Below are 13,521 nucleotides of genomic sequence, written 5' to 3' on the forward strand. Positions count from 1 at the left end.
GTTGACTTCTCAATGGGAGGGGTAAAGGAAGGTGAGAGAGAATTTGGAATACAATTTTGAAAACATTTAAAAATTAATATTTTAAATAAATTCTTTAAAAATGAAAAACATAAAAAGAGAATATCTCAATAGAGAAATTTTCCAAATTATTATGACAGAAATAAAAGAAAAAGCATATCAATATTTGCTCATTTACAAAAGAGATAACCAGGACCAACATGAAGAAGTTACAGGGAAAGAAATATATTTTAACTTCATCTAAGATATAATGTATTGGAACAAGTTTTAATCATTTTATTTAGGAATTTTGTTCTGTTTTGGAGAATCATAATTATAAAGCAAGAAAGAATATTTAAAAGCATAAAGTTGCAACATGGTTGAATGGCCTAAAAGAGTTATTCCTTGGAGCACAGATATTCTTAGCCTGTGCTGTTCTTGACCCACTAGTAAAGACTGTTGCGGGCTATATATGATTCCTTGATGAGAAACCTCTGACTTGAGTTGAGGACCTAGGGGATCTTTTAAAAGAAAAACAAACAAATAAACAACATTTCTAGCTGGTATTCTCAACTACAGCTCTTGAATTGACCACTGAGAAGTGGAAAAGGGCAGCCTTATCTCTATTTCTGTTGTCATGGTGATCCCATTTAGACATCACACCTTTCTATGTGGCAGCTGATATTGGCAGGGGCAAGTGAGGAGGGTACAAGTAGTTGCTTTTGAGTCTGAGTTCCTAGGAGCCCCTGCCTCTTTTTGAGATTTGGTTCTTTTATAGATGACCTTGTGAATTTCAGAAGGCATGAAGGTCTGAAATTTCTGCCAGCTGGCTGGCATACTATCCATGGGCAAAGAGTCTCACTGGCACCTACTGGAGTGACAACACTTACTGCCAAGGTAAATTTCTATAAAAGAAAGGTCACTAGAAAGAAGATAAAGTTTGCCCTTGTTATCAGACTAGCACAGCTGTAATGCTTAAAATGAGTGTTGTACTTCTACATTATGTTCAGTTATTTTATTTTTCTGTTTTGTCTGTCTTTTCTTGACCACATTTGGGGCTATTTCGGCACTGGAGTGGTTTGCCATTTATTTCTCCAGCTCATTTTAAAGATGAGGAAACTGAATTAAACAGTAGTAAATGACTTCACTAGTCTTATACTACTCCTAGTAAATGTCTGAGACCAGATTTGAACTCAAGAAAAGTCATCTTTCTGAATCCAGGCCTGACATTCAATCCATTATGCACTTAGCTGCCCTCTCAGACAGCTGTATCTACGCATATACATTCGTTGGCTGAATCCTGTTTAAAGTGTTCTTTTAATGATCTGATTTTTTTATACTTAGTATTGTTATCTGTGTTAGAATAAGAAATCTACTCTATACCTTTTTGATATTGTATATGCAATATTATTTTACTTCTACCCTTCAGGCTTTCAAAAGAGGCAGCATAGTGTCTAGACTATCATTATCATCAATTATATTTTTATGGTGTGTGGGCTATTTAAGGAGAAGTAACACCTCTTGTGTGAAGTCTTATTTATCCACCTTTGATATTCAATTTTTACCTGTGGATCTAAGAAACTAAATCATATATACCTCTCTACAAATGGTCTAAACAAGAGCTTCTGGAATTTTTTCTACTTGAGACCATTTGTATCTGAGAAATTTTTTGTTCAACCCTGAGTATATTAATATATAAAATGGGCATACAAATCAAACATTCAGTGATAAAAAAAATCATAATTTCACAATCCTCACATCCAGTTATGTAACCCCACATGGGATTGGAACATGTAGTTTAAGAAGCTTTGGTTTAAACCGGATTGAAGGTAATTCAAAGGCCTCAAACCATCTGTGAATTAGAAAGAGTCTGCTCCAAGCATGTGAAGATTCCTGTGGCAGATAGAGGAGAGCAATTTATGAAGGTGGTGCAAGCTGCCATTGTGGAACCCTCAGAGCTTGGTTTGACAGCAAAGACACCAAGATCATCCTCAGTGTCATGGACCATCGCCAGTCTTCCTGACTTTTGTCCTGCCTCTGGTTTTTGATAACTCTGGTAGACAGAATGAGGCTGATGACTTTGCTCAGGTCTGCTTTACTTAAATCTAATTCATGTGCAAGTCACCCTGCCATGTCACTGGCCCTCTCTGAGAATTCAAGAACAAAGAATTATTGATTTTGTTAAGTAGTTTCCAATTATATTGGAAAGTGCATGCACAATACAGCCTGCAGGGCTGCATGTTTGAAACTTCTATCCTAGAACTTGAAATCTGACTTGGGTTCACATTCCCCTTGGATACTGATTAATTTTGTAACCCTCAGTAAATCATTTAACTTTTCTGTGTTTCAACGTCCTAAACGGCAAAGTTGAGGAGTTGACTATGATGAGTTTTTAGATCCCTTTCAATTCTACTATGGATTTTACAATCCATAACCATTACTATAATTATCAATTTTTTCCTGGGATGGTCAAGATGGGGATGGTCAGCCAGTAATAAAGAGATTTCCCCAGTTCTGAATACCTAGCAAACCATAATGTCTACCTGGGCGAAGTCAGCCAGGTAGGTAACCTCTAATACTATGGCTTCTATCAAATGGTACCTGTATTCTCCCTTCTAAATAGTCTAATGGAATCATTTTGAAAATAAAGAAATCAATACTCAGACAATGGCAAGGATATGCACAAAGCCACTCAGTAAATAGGTAAGCTAAGATGCTACATTTGTTCTATGCAGTCTTCCCACCATGTAAAGCTGGCCTCAGGTTTTTATCTCAGTTCTGCTGAGAGGATTATATGAAACCCTTCTTCATCTTTTCTCTGCTCCAGTGAAGTTTCTTTCTCTCATGATAAAAAGAACTGAGCTCCAACTCAAATCCTTTTTTCCTCCCAAATCCATGCTTTGCCTGATCCTGGTTGCCCCCAAGGTTGCAGCTGAAGAGAGCCATTTTGCTGTTTGGCAATAATAATTCTAGTTTACATTTCTATAGCACTCTAAGGTTTTGCCCACAAAATCCTGTTAGTCTTAGTACTCTCTTTTCACAGATAAAGAAACTGAAGCAGGTTTAATGAGTTATCCATGATGGGATAGCAAATAATAGGGGATCTGAATTTCAAATACAATATGCAAACCAGTCTGGGGTGTGTATAAGAGAGGGGCAGAGAGAGAGGGAGAGACAAAGAAAGGGAGAGAGAGACCGAGAGAAAGAAACACAGAGAGAGACAGAGAGATAAAAAGACAGAGATAACAAGACAGAGACAAACAGAAACACACAGATAGGGAGAAAGAGGCAAAGAGAAAGGGACAGACAGAAACATATAGAGTCAGAGAGACAGACACACACACACTGAGACAGAGAGAGAGACAGACAGAGATAAAGACGGAGAGAAAGAGTCAGAGAAAGACAGACATTGAGAGGCAGAGAAAGGGAGAGAAGCAGAGAGAGAAAGGGACAAATACACATACAGAAGCAGAGAGACAAAAAAGAGAAAGGAAAGTTGCAGAGTGAAGGGAGTTCTGTTGCAGAAAATAGGGCTTCTTAAAGGAACCAAGAAATCCAGGAGTTGGTAGTGTGGAGGGAGACAAGCCTGGGGATGAGTCACAGCCAGTGCAATGTCAGATAGGAAAGGAATATTCTGTGCAAGAAACAGCAAGAAGGTGGGTGTTGCTGGTTGTGAGGGAATTTGGAGGAGAGTGCATGGGAAGACTAAAAGAATAAGGAGCCAGGTAGCTTACTAACTTTGACTCTAGTACAGTCTCTCTTCTTACAGTTTGAAGCCATCCCCCTTTTTCCCCCCTCCTCTTCCTGCCCCATACCAGCCCTGAAATACTAATATGGCTAGATATGATCTCCATCTATTCTAGTCATTGTGCCTTCCCTGGGAAGGAGTGACTGTCTCCAATGTGTAGCTTATCAGTAGTATGTAAGTATTATATCTAAGAAGCTGCTGCTATGAATGTGCAGCCTACAGGGACCTCCAGGCTATCCGTATGGGATGGCAGTTCCTCCCCCAAGGATACAATACTGAGGCTTCTTGAGAAGTCCCAAGGAGGGATAATTTCCTGTTACAGGAGAAAAATGTGAGTCAGGAGCCATTAAGTCATTGATAACAGGTGTAAAAGGGTCCCTGTGGCTAGGAAGGTAGCTAGTGGAGTCTTTGGGGAACACTGCCTGTATTTGATGGGAGAGGGGATGGTTCCTCCTTGAAGAATACAAATCTGCCACAACAGCAAAGCCCTATGCATGTTTCTCATTCCAGGACCAGTCAGGTGTCTTGAATCTGCCTGAGCTGGTGCCCCAAATCACCCCTAGGGATCCATTTTCAATTAGTAATAAAAAAGATAAGCCTCACAGAATTTTAGTACTAAAAAGGGCTTTAGAATATAAAATGTTAAGACATAGAATGTTAGCACTGGGGGAATGTAAAAGCATAGTATCATTCAGTTTCTTTTCAAAAATCTCCTTTCTTTTGAGAATATCATCACAATTCCAGTTAATTATGTTTGGGTCTTTAGTTTCTTCCTTCTTTTATATTCCATATATCTATGATATTAGTTGTCAAATCCTGTTAGGTCTTGCTTAGAAAAACCACATCCTTCCCTTCTTTCTATTTATTCATCATACTTCATCTAACCTCATTCAGACTCTTATCACCCCTCACCTGAAGTAATAAAATAGTTCTTAACTATTCTCCAGGGTCCTGTCTCTTTACCCTCTGATTCATTCTTCATCTTGAGACCATAATCCAAGGCACTTCTGTGACCATTTCACTTTCAAGCTCAAAAAATATTCAGGGGGTCCCTACTGCCTTCAGGTTGGGACCTTCAGGCAGTTCCCAACTGCCTTATACGCTACTTTAGTCTGGTGTTTTTCACATTATAGAAGCTGTCTTGCTTTCTCCTCAAAACTCCTGTTTCCTCTCTTACCTATGACTTTATTGTCAGTTGTGTCTGACTCAGTGACCCAATGTAGTTATCTTGGCAAAGATACTACAGTGATTTGCCATTTCCTTCTCTAGGTCATTTTTTATAGATTAGGAAACTGAGGCAAACAGGGTGAAGTGACTTGCCCAAAGTCACATAATCTGGTAAGTATCTGAAACTAGATTTGAACTCAGGTCCTCCTGACTACAGGCATAGTGGGTATTCTCTGACTTTGCTCACCCTTTTCTTTTACCTAGAATGTACTCCTTCCCCTCTTCCTCTTAATATTCTTATTTTTTGAGGTTCAGTTTAGACATCACTTACATGAAAAGGCTTTCTTGATTTTGTCCATTTTCTATTTAAATTATTAAATTTTCTATTTAAATTTCTCAGAACACAGTGTAACTTTGAGTTAAACTGATCCAAATACTTGTTGCATCCTGGTAGAAAATTATAAATTCTTTTAAAAATTAATTTAGTATTTTTTTCCAGTTATACACAAAACAATTTTTTACATTTGTTGATTTTTGAGTTCTAGGTTCTCTCCCTTATCCCCACTCACAATTAAGAAATCATATGTGAAGTTATGTAAAAAATTTCCAAATTTCCATAAGTCAAGTTGTAAAAGAAAACATATAACTTCTATCCTAATGAAAATAAAAATCTTCAAGAAAAATTAAGTTAAAAATAGAGAGAGAGATGGAGTAATAGAGAATACTTCAATTTATATTCAGACTCGATTAGTTCCTTCTGTGGATATGAATAGGATTTTTTGTCATAAATCCCACAGAGTTAGGGTGGATTATTGTGCTACTGAGAATAACAAAGTTATTTATAGCTGGTCATCCTAGAATATTACTATTACTTTGTATATAGTATATTTCACTTTGTTTATGGAGGACTTAGCAGGTGTTTTTTTTCCCCGCTGAGAGCATCCTGCTCAACATTTTCCAGAGAAAAATAATATTCCATCAGAGAAACTTGCTTCCAGTTTTTTTTTTTTAACAATTACTATTGCTAATTGTATTTTCCCTCATTTGTTCTCTCCTTTCACCCTGTTCCCTCCTCAAAAAAGTTTTGCTACTGACCACTCCATTACCCAATAGGCCCTCTGTTTTATCAACTTCCCCACCTTCCCACATCCCATTCCCCTCCTAATTTCCTGCAGGATAATATACTCAAAACCCTATTGAGTACGCATGTTATTTTCTAATTGAGCTAATTCTGAGAGGAAGGTTCACTCATTCCCCCTTTCTTTTCCCCTCCCCTCCATTGTAAAATCTTTTTCTTGTCTTTTTAATGGCAGATAATTTTCACCATTCCATTTCTCTCACCCCTTAATTTCATGATTTTAAAAAAAAAAAGTATGTATGTTATTTTCTATTTGAGCCAATTCTGATGAAAATATGATTCACTCATTCCCCTTCTTTTTTATGGCAGATAATTTGCACCATCCCACTTCTCCTTTTCCCTTTCTCCCAGTACATCCTCTCTTATTCCATAATGTCATCATTTTTTTAAAAAGATATTAGTCCTTCATATTTAACTCATACTCATGCCTTCTTATCTATATATATTCCTCCTAAACTGTCATAATGAGAGTATTCTAATGAGTTACAAGTATCATCCTCCCATGTAGGAATGTAAACAGATAAACTTTATTAAATCTCTAATGATATCACTTTCCTGATTACCTACTTATGCTTCTCCAGAGTCCTGTTTTTGATCAAATTTTCCATTTAGCTCTGCTCTTTTCATCATGAATGTTTGAAAATCCTGTTTCACTGAATTCCCCACCTTTTCCTCTGAAGGATTATACTCAGTTTTGCTGATAGGTAATATTTGGTTTTAATTCTCCCTCTATTGATCTCCAGAATATCATATTCATAGTCCTCCAGTTCTTTAATGTAGAAGCTGCTAAATCTTGGCTTATCCTGACTGTGGCTCTACTATACTTGAATTATTTCTTTTTGGATGCTTGCAATGTTTTCTCCTTGACCTGAGAGTTCTGGAATTTGGTTATAATGTTCCTGGGAGTTTTTATTTTGGGATATCTTTCAGAAGGTGATCTGTGGATTCTTTCAATTTCTATTTTACCCTCTAATTCTAGAATATCAGGACAGTTTTCCTTAATAATTTCTTGAAAGATGATATCCAGGTTCTTTTTTTGATTATGACTTTCAAGTAGATCAATAATTTTAAAACTATCTCTCCTAGGCCTATTTTCTAGGTCATTTGTTTTTCCAATGAGATATTTCATACTTTTTCTATTTTTTTTTCATTTTCTTTTGGTTTTGCTTTATTGTATCTTGATTTCTTATAAAGTCATTAGCTTCCATTTGCTCAATTTTATTTTTTAAGGAATTATTTTCCTCAGTGAGATTTTGTACCTCCTTTCCCAATTGGCTAATTTTGACTTTTACAGCATTTTTTCCTCATTTGTTTTTGTATTTCCTTTTGTACTTCTCTCAATTCTTTGTCTAATTTTTCCTCTATCTTTCTTACTTGATTTTCAAAGTTCTTTTTGAGTTCTTCCATGGCCTGAGTCCAATTCTTATTTTTCTTGAAATCTTTGGATGTAGGACCTTTGAATTTATTATCATCTTCTGTGTTTTGATCCTCCTTGTCACCACAATAAGTTTCAATAGTCAGAAACTTTTTTTGGTTTTCTGATCATTTCCCTCAGCTCTAAACTCTTCATTAAAGTAGGGCTCTGTTTCCAGGGTAGAGGGTGCATTGTCCCAAGTTTCAGGGGTTTGTGTACCTGCTTTCAGAAATCCTTCCAGAAATCTGACCCCAAGTGTTCTTTTCTCCATGAACTTGTTGGGTGTGTCCCAATCCCACCATAGCTGGAAGATCTAGTATGCTGGCAGGGGCTGGGGCTCCACTGCCCTGGGCTGCTGTGGGATTGCACACCAGATTCCCACCCCATTGCCATAGACCTTCTCCATTAACCTTCTGAGTCAGTGTCCCCTGTGAGCCCATACTGAGAGGTTCAGAAGCCTCCAGCTCTGTTGCTGATCCAGAGGTTTTGCCTTGCTGCCATAGGCGTCTAGGGACCAAGCTGTACTGGGACTGTATACTGGGGTTGTGTGCTGGGATCCCATTATAGTTCCACAGATCTTTTCTACTGATTTTCCAGCTCCTCTTTGGTTTCTCTGAGCTGAAAGTACCAGTACTGCTGGTAATTCAGAGGTCAGGCTGGATTGGGTAGGACTGGAGTTGGTTCTGGGGTACACCAGAATGTCCTGCCCCAGGATTCCCACGCTGGAGTCACAAACCTTTCCTGTGGAGCTTCTAAGTTGCCTTCAGGTGGAAAATATTCTACTCCATCTTCGTGGTTGCTTTGATGGTCTGAAATTATTTAAAGGAATTTGGAATAGTTTGGGGGAGAGGTTGGGCAAGTTCCTGCCTTTACTATGCATCTTGGCTCTGCCCAAAAATTATAAATTCTTAAAGACAGCGATGGATTTATTTTTGTCTTGATACCCCCATCCCTGTTTGTGCATATTTAGTAAGTAGCTGTAGAATCAAGCTCAAGGTATAACTAATCTTAACTGCATTTTCTATTTAGGGAAATAGAGACTCAGACAATATAAGAAGCTTAAAGAAATTTACAGAATTTTTGTAGTTACCTCAAATATAGAGGTCACTTTGGTATAATACAGCTATCTCATTTTAAAAGTAAACCTTTTGGGCCAGCTAGGTGGTACAGGGGATAGAGCACCAGCCCAGTCAGGAGGACCTGAGTTCAAATCTGGACTCAGAAACTTAACACTTCCTAACTGTGTGACCCTGGGCAAGTCACTTAACTCCAGTTGCCTCAGGAGGGGAAAAAAAAGTAAATCTTTACTTTTAAAAGTAAAGGTACTTTCCAATTCTCTGGTTGTAAGATTTGCCTCATATTAGTAAGAAGCAAAAATTATGGCATTAATTAATTAGTTCATGTTCATTCAATGCATGCTTTATATACCCCTTAATTTTGGTGAAATATTGTACCTTTCTCAAGGGGGAAAAAAAAAAAAACATGAGTCTTCTAAAGCACTAAGTGTTTGAACATTTTTGTGGTCCTGTATTAGCATTATACTCCTGAAATTGTTCTTACTATAGCCACCAAAGTTTACTATAACCACATGAAGCTATTTGATATGTCTGCTCTCCAGAACCTGCCTGGGAAAGAGCCACGTTTAGTCATTATTACTTCCAAAATATCTTTTTCAACTGTCCTCTTATTTTACTCACATGCTTACCAAACCTCTTCAGGCCCTCCTCACTTCTCACCTGTACTATTCAACAGTCTCCCAATTGGTTTCCCTCCCATAATTCTCTATTCTCTCTAATCCATCTTCCACGCAGCTGCCAAAGGAATATTTTTCAAGTCCAAATCTGATCATATTGTTCTTCTGCCTTATAATCTCCAGGGGTTCCCTCAAGTATAAAAAAAGATGAATAATGTAACTCCAACCTACCTTTATGGCCTTTTTTATTACTCAATTTTATATGTTCTAATTTATGACCAAACTAGCTTTTTTTTTTCATTTTTGTCACATATGACAAGTCACTTCCATTTCTGTGACTTTGCAAAAGTTATTTTTTATAAGGAATACACAGTGTGTTCAGAGTAAGGAATACACAGTGTTTTCTATGTGCCTGGCAATATTCCAGGATATGGAACTCAAAAAAATAAAATAAAATAAAAAGAAACACCAAAAGAGATAACCTTACCATCAAGTAATTTATATTTTGATTGGAGAATACAATCTATAAAATTATAAAATGAGGCTAGAAAGCTTAAGGAGAGAAAGAAGTGGAGATCACCCAAGCAAGAACAAGAACAAACACATGGAGTGAATGGTAGAGCCATATAGAAAGTAAGCATGGTTTGAGAACTCCCTGCAATAGTGATCCCAATTATGAGGGATTTGTCATTTAGAAGACTGGGCCACAGGAGAAAAGTATCTATGGGATAACAAGGCTGTTGGACCAGAGAGAACATCTTGTGATTAATTGAGATGAGCAGTCATGATTTTAGAACTTTGGGGACTTTATGTGAAAACATAAAACTAGCTATACAAAAATTGAATAGTATAGGCTCAATATGATTCAAAAGGGATATTCCCGCAAGAGTGGTAAGAAGGAGGGGGCTTTCTCTACTCTTTCATCCCCATTTTTTTCGTTAGGTTATTCAAACAGGTGAGCCAATTGGGAGCAATGCATCTAAGCTAAGAATAGAGGTAACTATCCAAGCATAGACATTGACATAGAGAGACAATCATCAGGGGTAGAAGAAATTTCAGTGAGCATGATGCCCTTGTGACAGAAAAGATTACCAACAATGGACTCAAGAAATAAGTGGACCCTGTAAGCCAGGACAAAAAAACCTCCTCCAAAAAATATGCTCTAACCAAGGAAAGTTACATTAAGGCTTTATATTGTTGGGATGCACACAGAACAGGCATTTAAGTCTCTCACAAGTCTCCTGGCTTGGCTCTTTGATGTGCTGGCCCATTTGATTACCCTGATTAAAAAAGTCTTACAAGGTCTCTTCTCCCTTTCCTTCCCTGTGGGTTACCAAAGGAACTCTGGGAGAATCCTACGCACGAACAGCTCTCAAATGCCAAAATGTAATGTTCAGGCTAGTTTAGAGGACCTCAGGATCAGTCTGAGTCCTTGGTCTTAATGGCAGAGTGAAGGAAGCAGGAGAATTAAGAGCATCGATGGTCAAAGATGGAGTCTGGAACCTGGCATCTTCTCTTGTGTCTGTGGCTGAGAGCTGTGGCTGTTCTCTGACCTCTCCACTGAGAGGCCATTGTGTTATCTGACCTCTCTCCTCTTCCCTCTGCCTCCAATTTATTTTCCCACTCCACAAGCAACACCTGTCAGCAAAGGCTGCTTCGTAACTCCCTCAAGTGTCACAATCCATAGCTGCAGAGGTTCTCAGAGAACTGACCTGCCCCTTCAACAAGGCATGGTCCCTAACACTATAAAAAGAGAAAGAAATTCTAGACTCTCATCTCTAATAAAAGTTGTGAATTATTGTGTGCCACATGTATATGTTAATGTGCACTTCACTATCATTGCATTCTAATTTTGAGTCAACTCTTATAATGAATGTTGTTTATATTTCTGGAGTATTCACCAAGAATTTTGGGGGAGGACATCTTTGGTTTTTCCCAACTATACTTTCTAAATGACTTCCCTAAAAATTGATTAAGGCTTCAAACTGATTTTTCATGGGAAGCACACTGGTTAGGGCTTGAGACCTACAATAATATCAGTAATTTTTATAGAGTCATACTTAGAAATTAAGGTAGTCCTAAGGACTCAACAAAAGAGTATCATTCCTAGTTGGGGGATGATTCACACACACACACACACACACACACACACACACACACATACACGTTTCCTTTGACAGAACATAATCCTTAAGGAGAAGGATTGTTTCATTTTTGTTTCCCAAGCATAGTACCTGTTACTTAGTAGGTGCTCAGTAAGTGTTTGTTCATTGATTGATGGAAAACACCAGAGCTATGAAATCCGGTTTCTAGCTCCTGCAATTTCCTAATTCAGTTTTGGTAATTCACTTCAAAGATATTGATCCAGAATTTAAAATGCATTTATTGGTTACATAGTCCAAACCTCTCCTTTGATAAAGAAAAATGAAGGCCAATGAGGTTAAGTTGCATAAATAATGGGGCACTGGATGGCACAATGGAGTGAATTCATATCTGTCCTCAGATACCTATTGGCTATGCCATCCTGGGCAAGCCACTTAATCCTGTTTACCACAGTTTCCTCATATGTAAAATGAGCTGGAGAAGAAAATGGCAATATGGGCCTAATGGCAGTATCTTTGCCAAGAAAACCCCAAATGGTGTCACAGAGAGTTAGACATGAGCAAAATGACTCAGCAACAACTAAGGTCACAAAAATATAAATTAGAAAATTGGGGATTTTGATTAATATGTGGGTAAGAGTGTTGGATTTCCAGTCAGAAATCCTTGAGTTCAAGGACTACCTCAGATGCTTTCTACCTTTGTAATTCAGGACTAGTTATGGAAAGCCTTTAAATACAAATCCTCATCTATAAAATAAGGAGAATATAATATCTATTTTCTAGATTGGTTATGAGGAATAAATGATCTGACCTAGACAACTTTCTATAAAGGTGAATTTACTGTATAAATATGAATGTTTTTATTTGCTATTACTATTTACACTAAATCATATTCTCTTGCTCTGGGTCTCAGTTTCCTCCAGGACAAAATGATGTCGGGCTAAATGATCTCTAAGTTTTCTCCAGGTTGTAAAGATCTATGAACTTCTACATTATATACAAGTCCCTGAGTTTCAATTTCCCTCACTTTTAACATGAGTATGGTAACACATGGCAACATAATTATCTCCCTAGGTTGCTTTCATAATGAAATAATATCTGCAAAGTGTTTTGTAAAATGTTAAATACTGAGTAGATGCAAATTATTATTTTAAGGTTTGGGAGGTAGTTTGGAGTCAAAGAGTGAAGACCACAAAAGACAGAGTGAAATATTTTTGATTTATCTCATAGCTATTTATCATCCAAAAAAACTAGCCCTCTTTTACCTTTCTGATCTTCTTTCACTATTCTCCCTGTCACGTACTCTCTAATGCAGCCCTTTGGCTTCCTTGCTATTCTAAGACCAAGATGCTCCATCTTTCAGATCTGGGCCTTTTTTTCTAGTTGTCTTCCATGCCTGGAAAATTTTCTCTTCTCATCTCTACCTAACAATTTCTTTGCAACTAAAATCCCCTATTCTATTGGAAACCTTTCCCAATTTCTCTCAATTGTAGTCCCTTCCCTCTTTTAATTATTTCCTATTTATACAAATATAACTTGTTTGTATAGATTTTGACTTGTTTTCTGCCTGATTAAATCTTGAGTTTCTTGAGGCTTTTGCTTATTTTTGCATCCCCACTGAGTAGCACAATTCCAGGCACAAAATAGGCACTTGATAAATATTTATTGATACAACAATAACTTAATTTTTTTTTGCATTTCTTTTTAATCCAGATAGTCAAGCTGATCAAATCTGTGCATCAAGAAAATTCATATCAGTGTTTCCAAGAGAAAATAACAAAGAATGGAGTCAGGGAGACCAATAAGGAGGCACTAAAATTGCCCAGCTGAAAATGATAAAGGTTTGAACTTCGAAGTATCTGGAATGGTGGAAAGAATAGAATGGCAGCCATTCTTTCACTGAACCATGAAAATCTGAGCTATAGACCAAAGTGTCTGTGGCCTCTGTTTCCTATCTCTGTGGAGTCTTTCTTTTATCTTTGATTTCCACTTTTAACACAGTCTGTCCAGTCTCTTGTTTTAGCGTTCAGGCATACAATGCGATCTTTTACTCTCTTCTTGGGCTTTGCAGATCAGCAACCTACCCCAAAAGGAAATTTGGCATGTAACTTTCCTCTCTGGAATTCTCCAGTGCTTCTAACCTAAGCCTCTTTTCTAAGAAACCCTGCCCTCTGGATCCCTCTGACTGTCTCTTATCTCTCAGATCCATATGAAGTTATCAGAATGTCCAGGGAGCTATTAACCAACAACTCCCACACTGAT

At 37.5% G+C, this 13,521-nt stretch overlaps 1 long non-coding RNA gene across 1 annotated transcript; it reads left to right on the forward strand.

Annotated features, from left to right (window-relative positions):
- Positions 1 to 698: 698 nt before the first annotated feature.
- LOC116421342 lies at positions 699 to 13,255 on the forward strand. The gene is made up of 2 exons (XR_004231666.1): positions 699 to 894; positions 12,973 to 13,255. It is a non-coding gene; the product is annotated as an uncharacterized LOC116421342 (long non-coding RNA).
- The last annotated feature ends 266 nt before the right edge of the window (positions 13,256 to 13,521 follow it).

The sequence above is a fragment of the Sarcophilus harrisii genome, chromosome 2 (assembly GCF_902635505.1).
Source record: "Sarcophilus harrisii chromosome 2, mSarHar1.11, whole genome shotgun sequence".
NCBI lineage: Eukaryota > Metazoa > Chordata > Mammalia > Dasyuromorphia > Dasyuridae > Sarcophilus > Sarcophilus harrisii.